The sequence below is a fragment of the Notamacropus eugenii genome, chromosome 6 (assembly GCF_028372415.1).
Source record: "Notamacropus eugenii isolate mMacEug1 chromosome 6, mMacEug1.pri_v2, whole genome shotgun sequence".
Lineage (NCBI taxonomy): Eukaryota > Metazoa > Chordata > Mammalia > Diprotodontia > Macropodidae > Notamacropus > Notamacropus eugenii.
The window spans coordinates 35,819,418-35,837,341 of record NC_092877.1 but is presented as its reverse complement, the minus strand read 5'-3'; positions in this window follow the sequence as shown (position 1 = coordinate 35,837,341).

The following is a 17,924-nucleotide window of genomic DNA, read 5'->3' as shown; positions in this document are numbered from 1 at the left end:
CTAGGACCTGGTGGTGGGAGGGTGAACAGTAAACATGCTTCTGGAAAACCCAGCCAGAGCTCTAGGCCCAACTGTAAATAACGTTTTATATAAACGCTCTGTGAACCGGCTCATGATGGCATTTCCTTTTCAACAAAGGTGAGAAATCATGCTCTGTTTTTTTTGTGGTTCCTCCCATTCAGAGATGCCAAGACTGGCCACAAATACTCAAGTATTCTTCCCACAAGGCCCAGCCCTCCCCAGGGTCATGAGCAGTATGTGAATTTGTGGGTAGAAATTCCAGAGAAAGACTGGCATTCCAGCATTCAATTTATTATAGGTCTGAGTGAGGCTCAGTCCTCTGCTGGTCTGTGTGCTCTGGGGGATAAAGAGATGGATAAGACTTAGTCCCTGGTCTTCAGGAGCTCCCAGTCTTGTTGGGGAGCTAAGACAAACTCACATACATGCATTTCCTTAATTTCTTTATAGGTAGTGAGATCATCCAGATAGTCCTCCTTAAATTGTGAACTTCTTGAGGGCAGGGACTGACTTTTGCCTCCCCAGCACTTGCCACAGTGACTAGCACATAGTAGGTGCTTAATAAATGTTTACTGACTGACTTTGTGGATGACATTGTGCCTGTTGCATCAAGCCATAGAATATTACAGAACTTTCTAAATGAAGTAAAAAAAAAAATCACTCAAACCAATCATCCACACAGGAAAAACCAAGTGGATAAAGAATGATTATCATCCAGTCTGGGATAGGCTGTTGTCCATTGGCTACGTGGCATGGTGGGAGCTGCCCCAGATACCAGTACTAGCTGTGTGATACAGGATGTCATTTAACTTCTTTAAGACTTACTTTCCTCATCTGTAAAATGGGAGTAATAAAAGTACTTCCCTCCCAGAGTTGTTATGAGGACACATGAGATAAGATATGTATAGTAAAGAGTTTTCAAACCTCAAAGTGATAGATAAATGATAATTATCATTATTAACTATTAGTATAATATTAACTATATATTATTATAAGCATTAGCTATATTATTATAAATTGTAACTATTATTATAATAAACTATATATTATTAGTAGTAGTATCTTGAATAGACTCTACAAGGAGAGAATGAGCAGAATCCAGAGCTAAACAGGAGGAAAAAGGTTGAATTACCTCTTTGGGAAATTGCTTTGTGATTCTAATGACCCCATGTTTCTCCTTGAAACAAATGCTCATCTTTAAAAGTAAGCAAACAAAAAAATCTTTTATTTTTTAATGAACAAAAATACATTTTCTATCTTTTATTCTGTCTCTTCCAGCCCCCCCACACTTAAAAGAAAGACAAAATCTGTGTTAACAAATATGCATTGTAACAAAAAGCAAATTCTTGCATTGGCCATGTCCAAAAATTACCCGTCTGCAGGTGGAGAAGTGTGTCTTGGTGAGGCCTCAGGGGAGGACCCCAGTTGGGGGTAGGGCTCCAGAACTGGGACAAAGCAAATACAGAATGAGTGTGGTTGGCTCGCTGGGGCTTAATGTAGGGAACTGGGAACCCAGCCCAGAACTCATTCATCCCTCTGGTCCTGGGTCACCCCCACCCCCACCAAGAGATGAGACAGCCCCAGAGGACTGCTTTAGGTCACCTCTTCCCTTTGTCACTCATTGGTTAGAATTTGGGGGTCAATACTTTCATATTTGTAGTAACTAATTTGCACACATAGGATCATGTTGTTTCTCCCTGCAGAATACAAGGTCCTTGAGGGCAGGGAATGTTTTGTTTTCGTTTTGTAATCAGTTTTCCATTCTAGTACAGTGCCTAGAATAGGACCAGGTGTTTAAAAGATGCTTAATCGGTTATCATAATAGCTAGCCTTTATATAACGCATTACGACTGCTAAAGCACTTTAGACGTTTATTATCTCCGTTTTACAGATGATTCACCTTGAGTGATTAACCTCACACATGATCACGGTGTTGATGACGATGACCACAACTATCTAGCACTTACTGTATACCAGGCGCTGCGCTAAATGCTTTGCAATCATTATCTCCTTTGGTCTTCACAACCACCCTGGGCGCTAGGTGCTGTTATGTTCATTCATTGATAGTTGAGGATACTGAGACAGGCAAGGGTTCAGTGACTTGCTCAGGATCACACAGCTAGTAAGTGTCTGAGGATGAACTTGAACTCAAACCATCCCGAATCTTGTGTCTGAGGCACAGGGAATACAACAGTAGCTTGGAGCACACATGCATGAGGCATCCTTGGAAGGGTAGGATAGGGCTGTATCCTGGCTCCAACATTTAGCAATCACTCCAGAGTGACTAAACACCAGTCATCCTATTTCTCTGAACCTCCTCCATTTCCTCATCCATCAAGAAGGGACGGTATGTGCATTACCAGCCTCATATGGTTGGGTGAAGAAAGTACTCTGAAAACTGTAAATTACTGTAGAATATGGATTTTTATTGTTTCTGTGGAGGGCCTTGAATGCCAGGCTAAGGACCTTGGCTTTTATCCCATAGGTAGCAGAGATCTTTCTAAGGTGGACCATTGTCTTCATAATAACTGGCATTTCTAAATGACTTGGAGTCTTTCAAAGCACTTTACCTGGGTCATCTCGTTTGACTCTCAGGAGATCCTCCTTTTTACAGATGAGGTTTCCAGAAATAAGTGGTCACCCAGGTCCTAAGTATTAGCGTCTTGCCTCATTCCACATGTAGTTCTATCCACTATTCTACACTGTCTTTCAAACCAGAACAAGAGTCACGAGATGAGAATCTTGGAGATGAGACGGAATCTGGGATGGGTGAGTGGGAAGAGGTTCCCATATTGAGGGAATCACAGCTCATTCTTAAGTATCCAAAGGAGGAACTCTTTTTTGAGTAGGAGTTGCTCAGATGAAACTGATCAAAACTGGGTTTTAGGAGAATTAGTCTGACTGCAGGTGTCCTGGGTGTAATGGAGAAGGGAGAGGCTAGAGGCTATTCCAATGGTCTGAGTGAGATAAAGGTGAGAAAGACCCCAACTAGAATAGGGGTCGCCTGGACGAAGAGGAAGGAACGGATGTGAGAGGGAGTAGGAAAGGAGAATCAGAAGCGTCTAGTGACTGGCTGAACCTGGAGTCCTCTTTATTCTGTCCTCCCAAAGAGGGAAGGACCCACCTTGACTCAAGGGGGATGGATGGGCCTTCCATTTTGCTTCCCAGAAAGGTAGATCCCATTCCAGTCCAGCAATGTCTATGGCTAAAAATCTGTCTTGTGACATTGATGCAGATGAGACATCAGAGCTGGAGGGTTCATTTCATCAAAATGCCCTCATTTTATAGATGGGGCTATAGCTCCAAAAAGGGGAAGGTCTTTGGCCTTAGGTCCCAGCCAGTAATGGAGTTGTGGCTCTGTTTTCTGACTCCCAGTTAAATGCTTCCTCTCCCCTAGAACTCTTCTTAAAGGTTTTGACATCGTTTGATGCTCTGCTTTCTCTGGCTCAGTGAAATGTAAGCTCCTTGGAGTCAGAGACTGTTTTTTGACCTTCTATGCCCATCTGTCCCAACTCTCTCTGCCTCTTCACCTGCTGATCCCCATGCCCAGAACACCTTCTCTTTGACTCCTATCTTACTTCAAGCCTTCCTTCAAACCCCATCTTTCTTCCACTTAAGTGTTTTATTTTTTCCAATTACATGTAAAGATAGTTTTCAACATTTACTTATATAAGATTTTGTTTGAAATTTTTTTTCCCTCCGTTGCCCCTTCCTCAAGATGGCAAACATCTGATATAGGCTATACATGTACAATCATATTAAACACGTTTCCACATTAGTCATGTTGTGAAAGAAGAATCAGAACAAAAGGGGAAAACCACAAGAAAGAAAAGAAAGAAAGAAAAGAGTATGCTTCCATCTGTATTCCGACTCCACAGTTCTTATTCTGGATGTGGCAAATCCCATCTTCCCTCCCTCCTGCAGTTAGTGCCTTCCCCTCTGAGCCATTTAAACAGTACATACACACACACACACACACACACTTATATTTATTTATATCACAGTACATAAACAGTACACACACACACACACATATACACACACACAAATACACACATATTTGCATGCTGTCTCACCCATTAGATTGTGAGCTCCTTGTGACCAGGTACTGTATTTTTATCTTTCTTTGTATCCTTAATACTTAGCACAATGCCTTACGCTTAGTAGGGACTTGAATGCTTGTTGAATTGAAAGAAATTAATTGACAGGAGTAAGGAGAATGAAATAATAATGACTCACATTTATATAGCAAATTCTTTGTAAACTTAGGAAGTGGGTAGTTTGCTTCTGATTTTCCTCTGGACCTGTGATTTAAGTAATAGAGGGGATTTCCTCACTCAGTAGTGCAAGCGTTCTTATCCTCACCTTAGGGAGGAAGAAACTGAGGGTCAGAGAATTTAAGTGAATTGGTTATGAGGTCCCACAGCTGCCAGAGTCAAGAACAAAACAGGTCTGCTGACTTGGAGGCTTCATGCTCTTTCCACATTATACAGGAAGTATTGGCTATAAGGGACTAAAAAAGCCTCTTAGGGCTCCTAGTGGTCCTAAACTTCTTGAAACAAAGGCTCATCTTTTTATTTTTAAAAAAGAGTTTTAAAAATTATTTCCCCCCCAATTATCAGCATTTATTTTTCTCTCTCTCTGCCAAATTGGAAACAAAACAACAAACCCTTATAACAAATATACGTAAGGAAAACAAAACAAACTCCAGTATTAGCTGTGTCTAGGAATGTATATGCAGGTCCAGCTGTCAGAATGTCAGTTAAATGGGGGCTCAGCAGCATCTGAAGGGTTCTGATCGGCTGGCTTCCAGTGGGTCTGTTTATTAACTAATGCAGCCCCGTGGGATTTTTCCTGGTGTGACTCATGCATGTGTCACACCTCTGGCAAGGCTGGACAAATAGCCTCTGAGGTGGCACATCTTTAGATACTAGGAATTGTATTTCTTCCAAGCAGAAGAAGGGAGGACTCTTATTAAGGAATCAAGACTGGAGGGTGGAGATTCTGGGAGGGAGTTTAAAAAAACACTCTAGAGACAGAGAAGAAAATTGGAGATAGATCGTGGCAGTTCCAATCAATCAATCAACATTTATTAAGTGCCTACTATGTGCTGGGCACTGTATTAAAAGGAGGCACAGTGCTAAAGAGAGTATAGAGAGATGGAAGACTCTTCTCAGAAACCTCTTAGCCATTCTTCCCCCCTTGGCTCAAGCCTCGCTTAATAAGACAATCCATCAGGAAGTGACTGAATTCTGGCTTCTTGGAGAAATCAGAAACAAAGGTGAATCTCCTCCACTCTCAGTTTCTCTTTGTGTTTTTGGCGGAAGCAGTGGGTGACAAGATTTAAACACTATAGATTGCTTTGATATTCAAACATATTTTGCCCACTAGTTGTTCACTTTCTCTAATAATGCTTCAGTGAAGGTAAAATAATTAGTGGCCTCTGGACTTTTGTGTTTTGACTTAGTAAGTGTGAGAGGAAAGGAAACCCCTAGATATTTGATTCTGCTAAATTCAGCAGGCTGGGAAATCACCATCAAGGCTTGGCAGTGAACAGATTGCCAGGGAGCCCAAAACATGCGAAGAATTCTATTTGCAGTTTGCATTTTAAAGCAAATTTGTAGAGAAAGTAAGCCAAGTGGAACTTTGACCAGCTAGCAAAACCCCCAAGTTCTAATCTCATTACCTCTAAACTGGGGCTTGTGCCTAAGGCTTTAGAGGTAGAGAGAAGGGGAAGGGAGTGGGGGAGGGTAGAGACCTTTAGAAGATTATGGCCTGAGCCTCTCCCAGAGACCCCTGCTGGGCAGCTGGGGATTGGAGTCAGCTCAGTTCTACTGGACACTTGCTAGTTGTGTGACCCTGGGCAAGTCCCTTAACCACCATCTGCCTCAGTTTCCTTATCTGTAAAATGGGGATAATTGTGTGACCTAGAGCAAATCATTTAACTGCTATCTGCCTCAGTTTCCTCATCTGTAAAATGGGGGTAATAGCAGCTAGCATCTACCTCCCAAGATTGTTGTGAGGATTAAATGTGATATTATTAAAAGTTAGATATTATTATTCGATGTCTGTTTGCGGAGCTCCCATAGTATGCCAGTCCCAAGAACTTGGGGAAGATTCTCTGTGGTCCCTCAGCTTTCTCATTCTCAAGATAACTCCAACAGTACAGGCAAATTTTCTTGTGAAATCTGTCTCAGTGCCGGTAGACACACTTCTTCATTTCATGACACTCACCCAAGGTGGCTATTTTTTCCGTGTTACTTATGCAAATGCTTCATGCCTCTCTCCCCCCAGGTTTTGTTCCGGGTCTGCCCACACATCTGCACGTTCAGGGAGGTGCACAGGAGGCTTCCCCCACATAGATCGGTGCATCTGTGGCTAACTCTGGAGGGGTCTATTTCAGGAGTCTGGGAGTTTCCTCTGCAGTCTCAGACTTTTGGAGACTTTGGTGCCAGACTGTCGAGGCCTGGGACATTCTTTTTTTTAATTTTAGTCTTAAAATATTTTATTGATGCTCTTAAAAATTTTTTGCCATTTACCAATGATTTTCTCCCTCCCAATGGTCCCCACACTTGTAACAGATAAGTACAACCAAGCAAGACAAATGAGCACATTAGTCAGTCATGTCTGAAATGTGTACTCCATTCCCCCATAGCTACCACCAAGGGGAGAAATTAGTGAGGAGAAGGGCCCACCTTTCTCATCATCACCATGGCCAACTTTTACTATCTCTACTGTCTTCTACCATCTCTTTACTAACTACCACCAACAAGCAGATAGGTTCAAAAACCCTGTGGGTGGCAGCACTCTCCTTCTACCCCCCTACCAAACCCCTTCAGACCACTGTACCTGTTGCTAGCCCAGACCTTACAGTCTTTACCAGGGGGAGACAGAACCTGTGGAGAAGGAGTCAGCCATCCCCACTAACTGCTTCTCCTAGGAAAGATAAGCCAACCTAGTTAGAGCATCAAGGCAGCCCGAGGGAGAGAGAGACCAGAAGCAATGTGAGCCAGGCAGGTCGAATCATGAACACCATCCCAGTGACCACCATCTTTCCTCACATCCTGATGGACAGAGCCCAAGACTCTAAGCCCAAGAGCCTTAGGAATAACATCATTTCCAGCCCAGTCTCAAATGGTTCACTATCAGAAGCAACTCAACAAACAAGAAAATTATTCAATTCATTCCACACCTCTCTGCCAAGAGGAGGTGATAGTGATATTTCACTATCAGTCTTCTGGAGTTAAAACTGGTCAATGTGTTGATCAAAGTTCTAAAGTCTCTGAGTTTTAAAAAATTTTAAAAAATTTTAACAGTATTTTTTAACAGTTTAAAATTTTTTAACAGCATTTTATTTTTTCTAATTAAAAAATTTTAAAACTTTAAAAAATTTAACAGTATTTTATTTTTTCTAATTACATGTAAAGAATTTTCAACATTTATTTTCGAAAGATTTTGAGTTCCAAATCCTATCTCCCCTTCCTCCCCCCTCTCCACCCATCTCCCTGAGATGGCAGACAGTCAGATATACATGTGTTATACATGTGTAATCATGTAGAATGTATTTCTACATTAGTCATCTCAATGTAGTTTTATATTTTTATGGGTCTTATAAGATCATCCTACTCATTCTCCTCCTCCATAGTTCAAAGAAGTCTTCACAAATTTCTATGATTTCTTCATATTTGTCATTTCTTATGGACACTTTCTACTCTCCCAGTTGACCTAGAGCTCAGGGAAGGAGATGCGGAACTGTGGGAGTTGTCACTGGGAAGTGTGTTACCTTGCCCTTGGGATAAACAACATAAGAATTTCCCCTCCTCTAATTTGCATCATATTTGTCTGTCTTCCATGAGTCTTAACATCTGCAAGAGGGAGCTCTGAGGTCATGAGATTTGGGCTCAGGAGTCCTGGGTCTTCCAGTCTTGGTTCTATCTCTCATTAGTTGGGCAGCCTTGCACAAATCTCTTCACCATCCAGAGTCTCAGTTTCCTCATCTGTCAAATGAGGATAATAGTACTTTGTCCAGACATATATCCTAATGTAGTCCTGATCCTGAATTCTCATTTCCTTGGTGTCTGGTGAGATTGTTGCACACCCTAGAAGCCCAACCATGGCTGAGATGACAAGGAGCCACTTGTGAAATAAGACTCAGGCTGGGGGTGGGAGAGGAGTGAGGAGAAACAATGGATCTCTTTTGGAGGAAGATCCTTTGGTGATCCTTTCCATGAGCTGGCCTTATTTCTGCCTTTCAGAACTCCAATCCTCCTTCAAGGCTAACCTCAGGTTGTCACTCCCTCCATGGAGTCCTCCTTGATCTCCATGGATGTTCTCTCTCCTCAGACTGTCTTGGGGTGTTTTGTCTCATCTCTCCCTTGCCCCGTTTGCCCCCTCTTTTATTATCTTTGGACACATGTAGACGCTACCCCCCAAGGAACTGCTTTATTTTTTGCCTTTGTACCTCAGGAACTAGCACAGTTCTTGGCACAAAATAGGTACTGAATAAATGTTTGTTAAGTTAAACTCATGGGAATGCTTGGGATGCTCAGAACACAATGGATCCTCTAAGGCCCAGGGGCTTACACAGTCACACAGGAGTCACATATGAACTCAGGTCTTCTGACTACAGAACGTGGTCTCTACAGGTCGGCTTACAAATACCCAAGACGAGAATGAGATTGATCATCAGTCAATAAATATTTACCAATGTGTGCCTGATACTGAGGTAGGTGCTGGGGTACCAGTACAGAGAACAAACAAATTCCTACATATAATGAGCAAGAACGTATATAAATATATTGGATGAATATAGATGTAGACTGTAGTCAAAGGGGTTTGAGAGGGAGGGCACTGGCAGTTAGACGGATCAGAACAGACTCCATTAAGAAGATGGTGCTTGAAAAAGCTGCATCTTAAAGGACCAGAGGGACTCTGTGAGGCAGAAGGAGGGAAGGAGGGCATTCCAGGCATGTGTGCCCATCAGGACAAATGCACAGAGATGGGAGATGGAACATCACATGTGAGGACAAGAGAGGAGAGTTTGCCTTGATCACAGAGGAAGTGCTCAGAGAAGAAAATGAATGTATTTGTCCAAGGTGAAAAGCTACTATTAGATTTGGAATGAATGAAACGAACTGAGAAACCCGTGAAGTTTCATCCTCCCACTCTGTGGTTTTTACAGACTCTGTCCTCTTCCTCTTTCTGCTCCTTTTTTCTGCCATGGTGTTAGTCCCAGGGTGTGCTGAGGAAATGAATGGGTCATGGAGGGGGTTGGGGGAGAGAGGAAGGGGAGAGAGAGACAGACAGGGAGACAGAGAGAGAGACAGAGAGAGAGAGAAGGAGAGAAAGGGAGAGACAGAGGGAGGAAGACAGAGAGACAGAGAGAAGAGAGAAGACAGAAGAGGAGAGAGGGGGACAGAGAGAGGGAGACAAAGAGATAGAGACAGAGAGGAGAGAAGAGAGAGAGAGAGAAAGGGAGAGACAGAGAAGATGATTTAATTGGGGGAAGGGGACAGCAGCTGGGAATATCAGAAAAGGCTTTTGGCAAAAATTTGCACCTGAATTGAGCTTTGAAGGACACTAGAGATTCTAGAAAGTGGAGATAAGGAGAGAGAATGGGACAACTAGGTGGTGCAGTGGATAGTGTCAGGAAAGACTGAGTTCAAATTTGACCTCAGACACTTGCTAGCTATGTGACCCTGGGTAAGTCACATAAGAGAAGGAAATGTCAAACCATCCCAGTATCTTTGCCAAGAAACCTCTGTGGAGAGTACTGCCATTTTATTTTCTACAGAATGACGAAGAGTCAGGCCCAACTGAACAACTATAACTACTGATCTCCTATCTTATGTGTTCTATCCACTGAGCCACATAGCTGCCTAAAATAGTGTTAAAATATGGTAGAAAAACCAGTCTGTGAGTCAGGAGATCTGATTTGAATCCCAGTTCTGACTCGTGCTGGCTGTGTGACCATGTGGCTTAATTCCTTTGAGCCTCGGCTTCCTTATTTGTATACGTGGGGATAATTATGCTTACAGCAACAGTGGGTTTTGTGGAGAAAGAGTTTTAGAAAATAGGCTTCCTCCCTGTAACAGTCAGGCCTAAAACAGCATGGAAAGGTGAACTATATTGAGAGATCCCAAGTGGAAGGGAGAAGTGGAATCCAATTAAGGGGAGAGGGCACTTTGAGCATCAGGGGAGGATTATTGAAGAGTTATGAGTAGAAAAGAGATAGTGTATGAAAACCCTAAACCAGGGGTGGGGAACCTGTAACCTCGATGCTACCTGTGACTCTGTAGGTCCTCAGGTATGGTCCTTTGACTAAATCCAAACTTCACAAAGAGTGTACATGAGAACTTCAGAGAGCATGTGTTAGTACCCTAGAACGATTATGTTGGGGGGAATGGAGAAAGAAACCATGGCTTGGAGAGTTAATCGGGCTATCTCTGTCAAATTGGAGCAGATTGTTAAATTTTCAGTGTGAAAAATTCAGGGTTTGATTTATTATTTTTTGATCATCTAGACTTAAGAAAGTGATGGAGAAAATATGATTAATGCGAATTAAACTAAAAAATGTGTCAAATGTATTTTTCATTTCGGAGAGTTAGTTGTTAAACATTTACCAGCACATCCTTGCTGCTCAAGCTCTCCAATACTGGCCTGGGGCCACGCAGGTTAGAGAGACAAACTAGAAACTGTGTGGAGACCAGCAAGCAGTGAGCAACAGATATTATCAGGAAGAGTTTTCCGGCAAGGAGGCCAAAGCTGCCAGGACTGAAGGTTTTAACTCTCTCATTCCAGTTACAGAGAGAAATATTGCATATATATGCCTTCAGCACTGGGGCAGTCGTGGAGATAGTCATTTCCCAAACTACTTGGGCGAAAGGGGATGAGATTGTACTCGTGGGGGAACGTGGGCTGCCGTTATGCTTCGTTATTTAGGAAATACTCCAGTATTTTGGTGATGTTCCTTGCCAGGGTCCGAGAACAATTTCAGCCACTGAATACTTTAAACAATTTTGTATTTTCAGTTCCAAATTCTGTTCCTCCCTCCAGTCTCTCCTCCACCCACTGAGAAGGCAAATAATACCTGAAATTATACATGAAACTGAATATTTATAGCCAAATGAAGTCAGTCTTTTACATGGGGTGGGAGCAAAAGTAGACAAGAGAGATAAAAGACTGTTGAAAATGCCTCAAGATTTGAACTTAACTCTGGAAGTCCAGAACCATTGGAACTTGAGCTACAGGTTTTTTTTTTCTTAATTAAGAACAAACAAATGCACAAAAGAGACGTTAGTGAAAATGAAAATGGGCAAAGGGACAAAAGACTTCGAACTCCCAAGAGTTTCTCTGACATGTTGGTGGACCAGAATCTCAGAGGACTTGGGTGACCTTTGGGCAGAATTTCCTGCTTTGGAGGAAACATTTCCTTTTGTTGCTTAACCTCCCCAGCCTGTGGCAGATCTTGATGAGAAGAATGGACATATGTTGTTGTTTGGTTGTTTCAGTTATATTTGACTCCTTGTGACCCCATTTGGGGTTTCTTGGCAAAGATACTGGAGTGGTTTGACATTTTCTTCTCCAGTTCATTTTTAAATTTTTTTTTAAATTTTTTTTATTAATTTATTTGTTTTCAGTTTTCTACAATCACTTCCATAAGTCTTAGATTTTCTTCCCTTCCCTCCCCGAGACAGCATGCAATCTTATATGAGTTCTACGCATACATTCTTATTAAACACATTTTCACATTAGTCATGTTGTATGGAAGAATTAAAATGAATGGGAGAAACCATGAGAAAAAACAAAACAAAACACAAGAGAAAAATCATCTGCTTCATTCTGCAATCCAATTCCATAGCTCTTTCTCTGGATGTGGATGGCATTTTGCTTCAAGAGTCCTTTGGGAATGTTTTAGGTCCTAGCATTGCTGTGAAGGGCTAAGTATACCAGAAATATTCCTCACACACTGTGGTTGTTCCAGTGTACAAAGTTCTCTTGGTTCTGCTCCTTTCACTCAGCATCAGTTCATGTAAGTTTTTTCAAGTCTTCCTGTTACTCATTTCTTATAGCACAATAGTATTCCATTACAGCTATATACCACAACTTGTTCAGTCATTCCCCAGTCGATGGGCATCCCCTTGATTTCTAGTTCTTGGCTACCACAAAGAGAGCTGCTATAAATATTTTTGTACTTGTGGGACCCTTTCCCATTTTTATGATTTCTTTGGGCAGTCCTAGACAAAACAGGAAGACAATAAATGTTGGAGAAGATGTGGGAGAGTTGAAACACTAATTCATTTTTGGTAGAGCTGTGAGCTGATCCAACCATTCTGGAGAGCAATTTGGAAGTATGCCCAAAGGGCTACAAAAATGTGCACACCCTTTGATCCAGCTCCTTTTACAGATGAGGAAACTGAAGCAAATTGGGTGAAGTGACTTGCCCAGGGTCACACTGCTAGGAAGTGTCTAAGGCCTGATTTGAACTCTGGGAGATGAATCTTCCTGACTCCAGCACTGGCGCTCTTTCCACTGTGCCCCCAGCTGCCACCATGGATATATGTAAGGGACATTAAAAGAGAGGCACACACCTAGGGAACACTTGTCTGTGACACAGAAATGGAAGGAAAACGTTCTTTGTCAGGCTGTTTCTGTCTTCTAATGACATCAGTGTGCTGTGGAGCAGCACTCCTCTTCCTTCAGAGGAGAATGGAATCTGTCATGCTCTTTTAGAGCTAAACCTGAAGGGCTCATTTATTTATTTATTTTATTCCTGTAGTAAAGCAGCAGTCCTTCCTCCATATGATTAGCAATACCCCTTAGCAAGATGGGATTGGGGGTGGGGGAATCCTTCCGGCTCTTTCCCTTTATGGAATGACCAGTTTTTTCTTTTCAGTTTTGTCTAAAAGACTTTCTTATTCCCATCAGGAGATTCTTTGGATCAGGCACCAAGCTCATTAGGACACAGAACAGGGTCATCTAAGTTAGTTAGTGCTCTCAGGATAAATCTTTTCTTCGGATTGAACATCCGAGAGTCAGCTTGAATCTTTGTGGGGAGTCTCACTCTAGTTTATGGTAAGCATTCCCTATGAATTTCATTTTTAACCTCTGAAGGCTTGTCTATGCCTAGTTATCATCCATTTAAGACCTTCTTACTTAATAGCTTCCAAAACACTCTGAGGTTCCAGGAATCCTTAGTTTATAGACTCCAAAACCTTTCCATTTTCCCATGTACATAAGCAGGAGGGGGGAAAAGTGGAGAAACAAAGTTAAGTCCCCAAAGCAAGGTAATTTTCTCTCCTACTTTTCTAGTCATAGTCTTGGTCAGGGTTGGGGAACCTGTGGCCTCAAAGCCACATGAGGCCCTTTAGGTCCTCAAGTGTGGCCCTTTGACTAAATCCAAACTTCACAGAAGTCCCCTTAATAAAAGAATTTGTTCTATAAAACTTGGATTCAGTTGGAAGGCCGTACCTAAGGGCCTAGAAGGCCACATGGGGCCATGAGGCTACAGGTTTCCCACTTCTGGTCTTGGCCTTTATCTTGAGCAGCCAAATGCCTAAAGAGCTCACTTTTAACTACTTTACACAGAAAAGTCTACTTAGAAAGATATTCCCACATTCTCATTAGTAATCTGTTCCCAAAATCTCACAGACTCTAGAGCCTGGAAGTTTCCTGACATTGAATTTTTGACAGTTCAGGGCCTATGTTTCTTCTACTTCTTGATGTGTCCACATTCATACCTCACTAGGCTCCACTCCTTGCCTTTTGATTCTCTTTCTGTCAGTCTGTCTCTTTCTCTCTCTGTTTCTCTCCTTCCACTCTACTTTCCTTCCTTCCCCTACCTTATCCTTCCCCTTTCCTTTCTTTCCTTCTTCAGCCTGATGTCCCAATTCAGTTTGGGGTCAGTTTATTCTTTTGTCTCCATCCAAGAGATATATATATATATATATATATATATATATATATACTGATAGATAATCTTATTTATCCATCCATCCAATTGCATATCATCATCAGGGCAAACCTTTAGTTAGCCTATTGCCCACCTTGCCAATATTCCTCTGGAAGAACTATCTAGAAGAAAGATCTCACAATTTAGATGGATTGTGCTGGACAAAATCTCCTCTTCCATGGTTCAACACAGTCTCCTCTGCAGTGGAAGATGCTGAGTAGAGAGTACTGGTCACCACCATGTCCACACTGCAACGGTGGGTCCTCACTGCTGTACTCACCTGTTATCACTCTAGCATACTGCAAGGGAAAAAGGAAATATATTTGGAATTATGTAATAGACATGTGAAGAGTCATCAGCAACTAGATATAATAGATCCCCAGAAGAGGGATCATCTAAATAATAAAAATAAGAGTAGTATTAATAATAGCACTTCAAGCTTTGCAAAGCTCTTTACAAGTAGCATCTCATTTTACCCTCACACTAACCCTGGGAAAGAGGGAGGTGTTATTGTTAACCTCTCTTTACAGATGAGGAAACTGAGGTTCAGAGAAAGAAGATAAGGGACTTGTCTAGAGCCACAGAGTAGGCATCTGAGGTAGCATTTGAACTCAAGTCTTTCTGACTCCAAGTCCAGCGCTCTTACCCACAACGATACCTAGCTGTCTCTAAGAAGAGACATACACTGTGCTGGGGAAGGCCTTGGAAAGATGTACTGAGGCAGTTATTTGTCAACACAGTGGTAAGAAGTCTGTCGTCTTTCCCATGCTTTTGTCTGTTACAGGAAGCTTCTCAAACTCATTAAACCTGATTACTTCTTCCTACTTCTGGTGATTCATGCAGAGACAAACATCATTGCCATAAGGGATCCAGAATGATTGCTGAGGATGATGAAGTCCTAGGCAAGAAACTGAAGACCTTAAGGGTACTGAAAAGAGAGTCAGTCAGCCTTGTCAGGGACAGGCTTTCTAGTCACTGCGCCTTAGTAGATGGGGCAGAGAGCCGAGAAGATAGCCCTGAAGAGCCAATACCCTGTAGATGGAAACAGAGCAGCAGAGGGCCCATAAGACTCCCAGGGACAAAATATGGCACCCAGCAGAGGACAGCATGGTGATGTCATTAGCAAACATTTGTTCCTTGGTATGATCGGAGGCATTAACTATCCTAGCTACACATGCACTCAAACTACATGTATGTACCCTGGTTTATACTCTGATTACATGGGGCCCTTTCATATGTGTTCATATATGTTCCCTGTTCAGAGGTGTTTCTTATATGTTTGCCTTCCATGTATGTTCCCTGGCCACACATGTTCTCTGGATGTCTACCTTTCTCTACTGGTGATTTGATCACCTTTGGTAGAGTGTACTGCTATGTATGGAGGATATTTTCTTGTTACTTTATTTACTATCCTGTTTGACTAAATGTATATAGAGGAATTAATTGATCCTACAGGGAATAATTTGAGACTTAGAGGTGAGTGAAATGATCAGAACTGTGCTTTAGGAAAATCACTTTGTCAGTTGTGTGATGGATAGATTGGAGCTGGGAGACCTTTAAGGCATAATATAATAGTGATGGGGCACTTCAATTACCTAGACATCCCTTGGAACAAACTCTCTACCAAAAAAACAGACCAATTGATAATTTGGCTTTTGCCTTAATGACAGTTTTGCTCTTCAAAAGATGGAAAAATCAATGAGGGGGAGCTGTTGACACCACAAAGCTGAGGTCCAGGAGGAATGGTGGGATTCTTAGGGAGTGAAGAGGGGCCAAATGGAATGACTCCATCTTGGAGTTTGTGACAGAAAAGTCCTTGAGTCCACACCATACAAGGATATGTGGAAGGAACTGAGGACATTTAGGCAAGAGACATTTAAGAGGGAGGGTCTGTCCTGGTATGTCTGTTGTTCTCCTTCCCCAAGATCCCTCTGTGCATTAACTTAACTCCTCTTTAGACAGGGCTCCTCCAGTGTTCCTGATCCGGGGACCATCTTGTGCCCTAGGAGTCTGTCATTAAAAAAGTGTGTGTATATGTTTTCCTTATAGACTATATACTCAATTTTCCCATTTTATTTTTCTTCCTTTTTTTTTTGCAATATGGCTAACACGGAAATATATTTTGCATGAGTTCACATGTATAATGGGTATCATTGCTTGCCTCTTGACTGGGTGAGGGAGAGGCTAGAAGGAGAGAGAGAATTTGGAACCGAAAATTTTTTTTGAAAGTGTTAAAAAAAAAAAAAAAAAGAAAGAAACTGTAAACCACAGGAGACTCTCACTTTTGGTCAGCTTTTTTTTTTTTTCCCAATAAAGATGAGTAGAAAGTATGAAAAATAAAGACTATATATATTCCATGAAGGCAGAAATTGGGTCTTATCTAAACTCTGTATTAATCCTAGTTCCCAGTATTCTGCTCTGAATACAGCAGGCCCTAAATACTGAAGGTAAAATAGATAGCCTGATCCTTGCCCTCAGAAAGTGGTAAAGAGTTAAGCCAGGACCCATACACATGAATCCTAGGACTCCAAAACAGAATACACATTCAAGTTCACTCTGGGGGACAGGGCTAGAAAAGACATCCAAGGTCGATGATACAAGTTGGGGAGAGCCTTATTCTTCTCAGTTGCATGGATGGAAGTCCTTTCCTTTTGACAAGAGTCTATGCTACTGACCTTCAGTCACTCACCATTTTGAAGTAGTATTTGGGGAACCATCATAAGATTATTGTAACCTGCTGGCTGGGGTCATGGTATAGGCCTGGCTCCATGGCAGGCTCCCCTTGTTGATAAAAATCCCTGTCCTGTGATCTCATCAGAAGGGCCAGGGAGGTGACGACTCAGATTCAATCTCTCACTACACACACAAAAAGAAGAGTGAGAGAGAGAGAGAAGCAAAAACATGTAATTAATTTATTTAACTTCATAATGATGAAGGCAATTCCAAAGTGTAATGAAACGTTTTGAGGCAGTGAGCACACCCTAGTTCCAGGGTTCTTAACCTGGGGGCCTGGGGATAGATTTCTGGAGGTTCATGAATTTGGATAGATCTTGATTTTCACTAACTTCTAACTGAAACTTAACATTTCCTTCAATTACGAATGTAGGCAAAAAACTTTATTTTGAGAAGAGGCCCATAGGTTTCACCAGGCTGCCGAAGGGGTGTGTGACTCACAAAAGGTTAGGGAGCCCCACTCAAATTAGAAGTCTTCAAAAGAAAGCTATAAGGCTGGTAGATTTCTTAGACGGGTTTCTTAGGCAGGTATGAATTGGACTGGAAAAACTAAGTAGGCACTTTCTACCTCTGACTCTGTGACTCAGAACCCTAAATTTTAATTATCTTTCTAGTTTGGGGAGCCTCCCTTAATGATCATCATACTCCCTTACGTCCATATAGCAATTAACATGCATCATCTCATTTAAGCATCACTACAAACGTTCTCGTCCTGGAACAGGAGTATTACCCCTGTTTTTTACTGATGAAGAACCTGAGGCCCAGGCAATAAATATTGGAGCTGGGATGTAAATCCAGGTTCGGAGATTCCTGGGCCAGTCCTGCTCCTTCCAGTGAACTTCCATATTCTCCATCTACTCTAATCTCAGTTATGTGTCAATACAGGACCAGAATGTAGAGCATACCACTAACTACTGGACTCTCATTATTCATTCATAGTCATTTTTCTTGCTTCCCCAAAGGCTGGAACTTACAGATGGTAGTCTAGAATTTGGCCAATCATTGATCACCAGGCACAAGATTATCCCAACATTACATTGTTAATAAATTTCAGAGTTAACAATCCCCAAGGTCTCCTGACTTCAACCAATTCCCAAAATCACCCCAATGTGTATATGTAGTAATCATGATAATAATTACTTCAACCAATGCCAACAACTACCCAAATGTATATATAATAATAATTATTAATAATAATCAAGATGAACTACCAAAGAAGGCA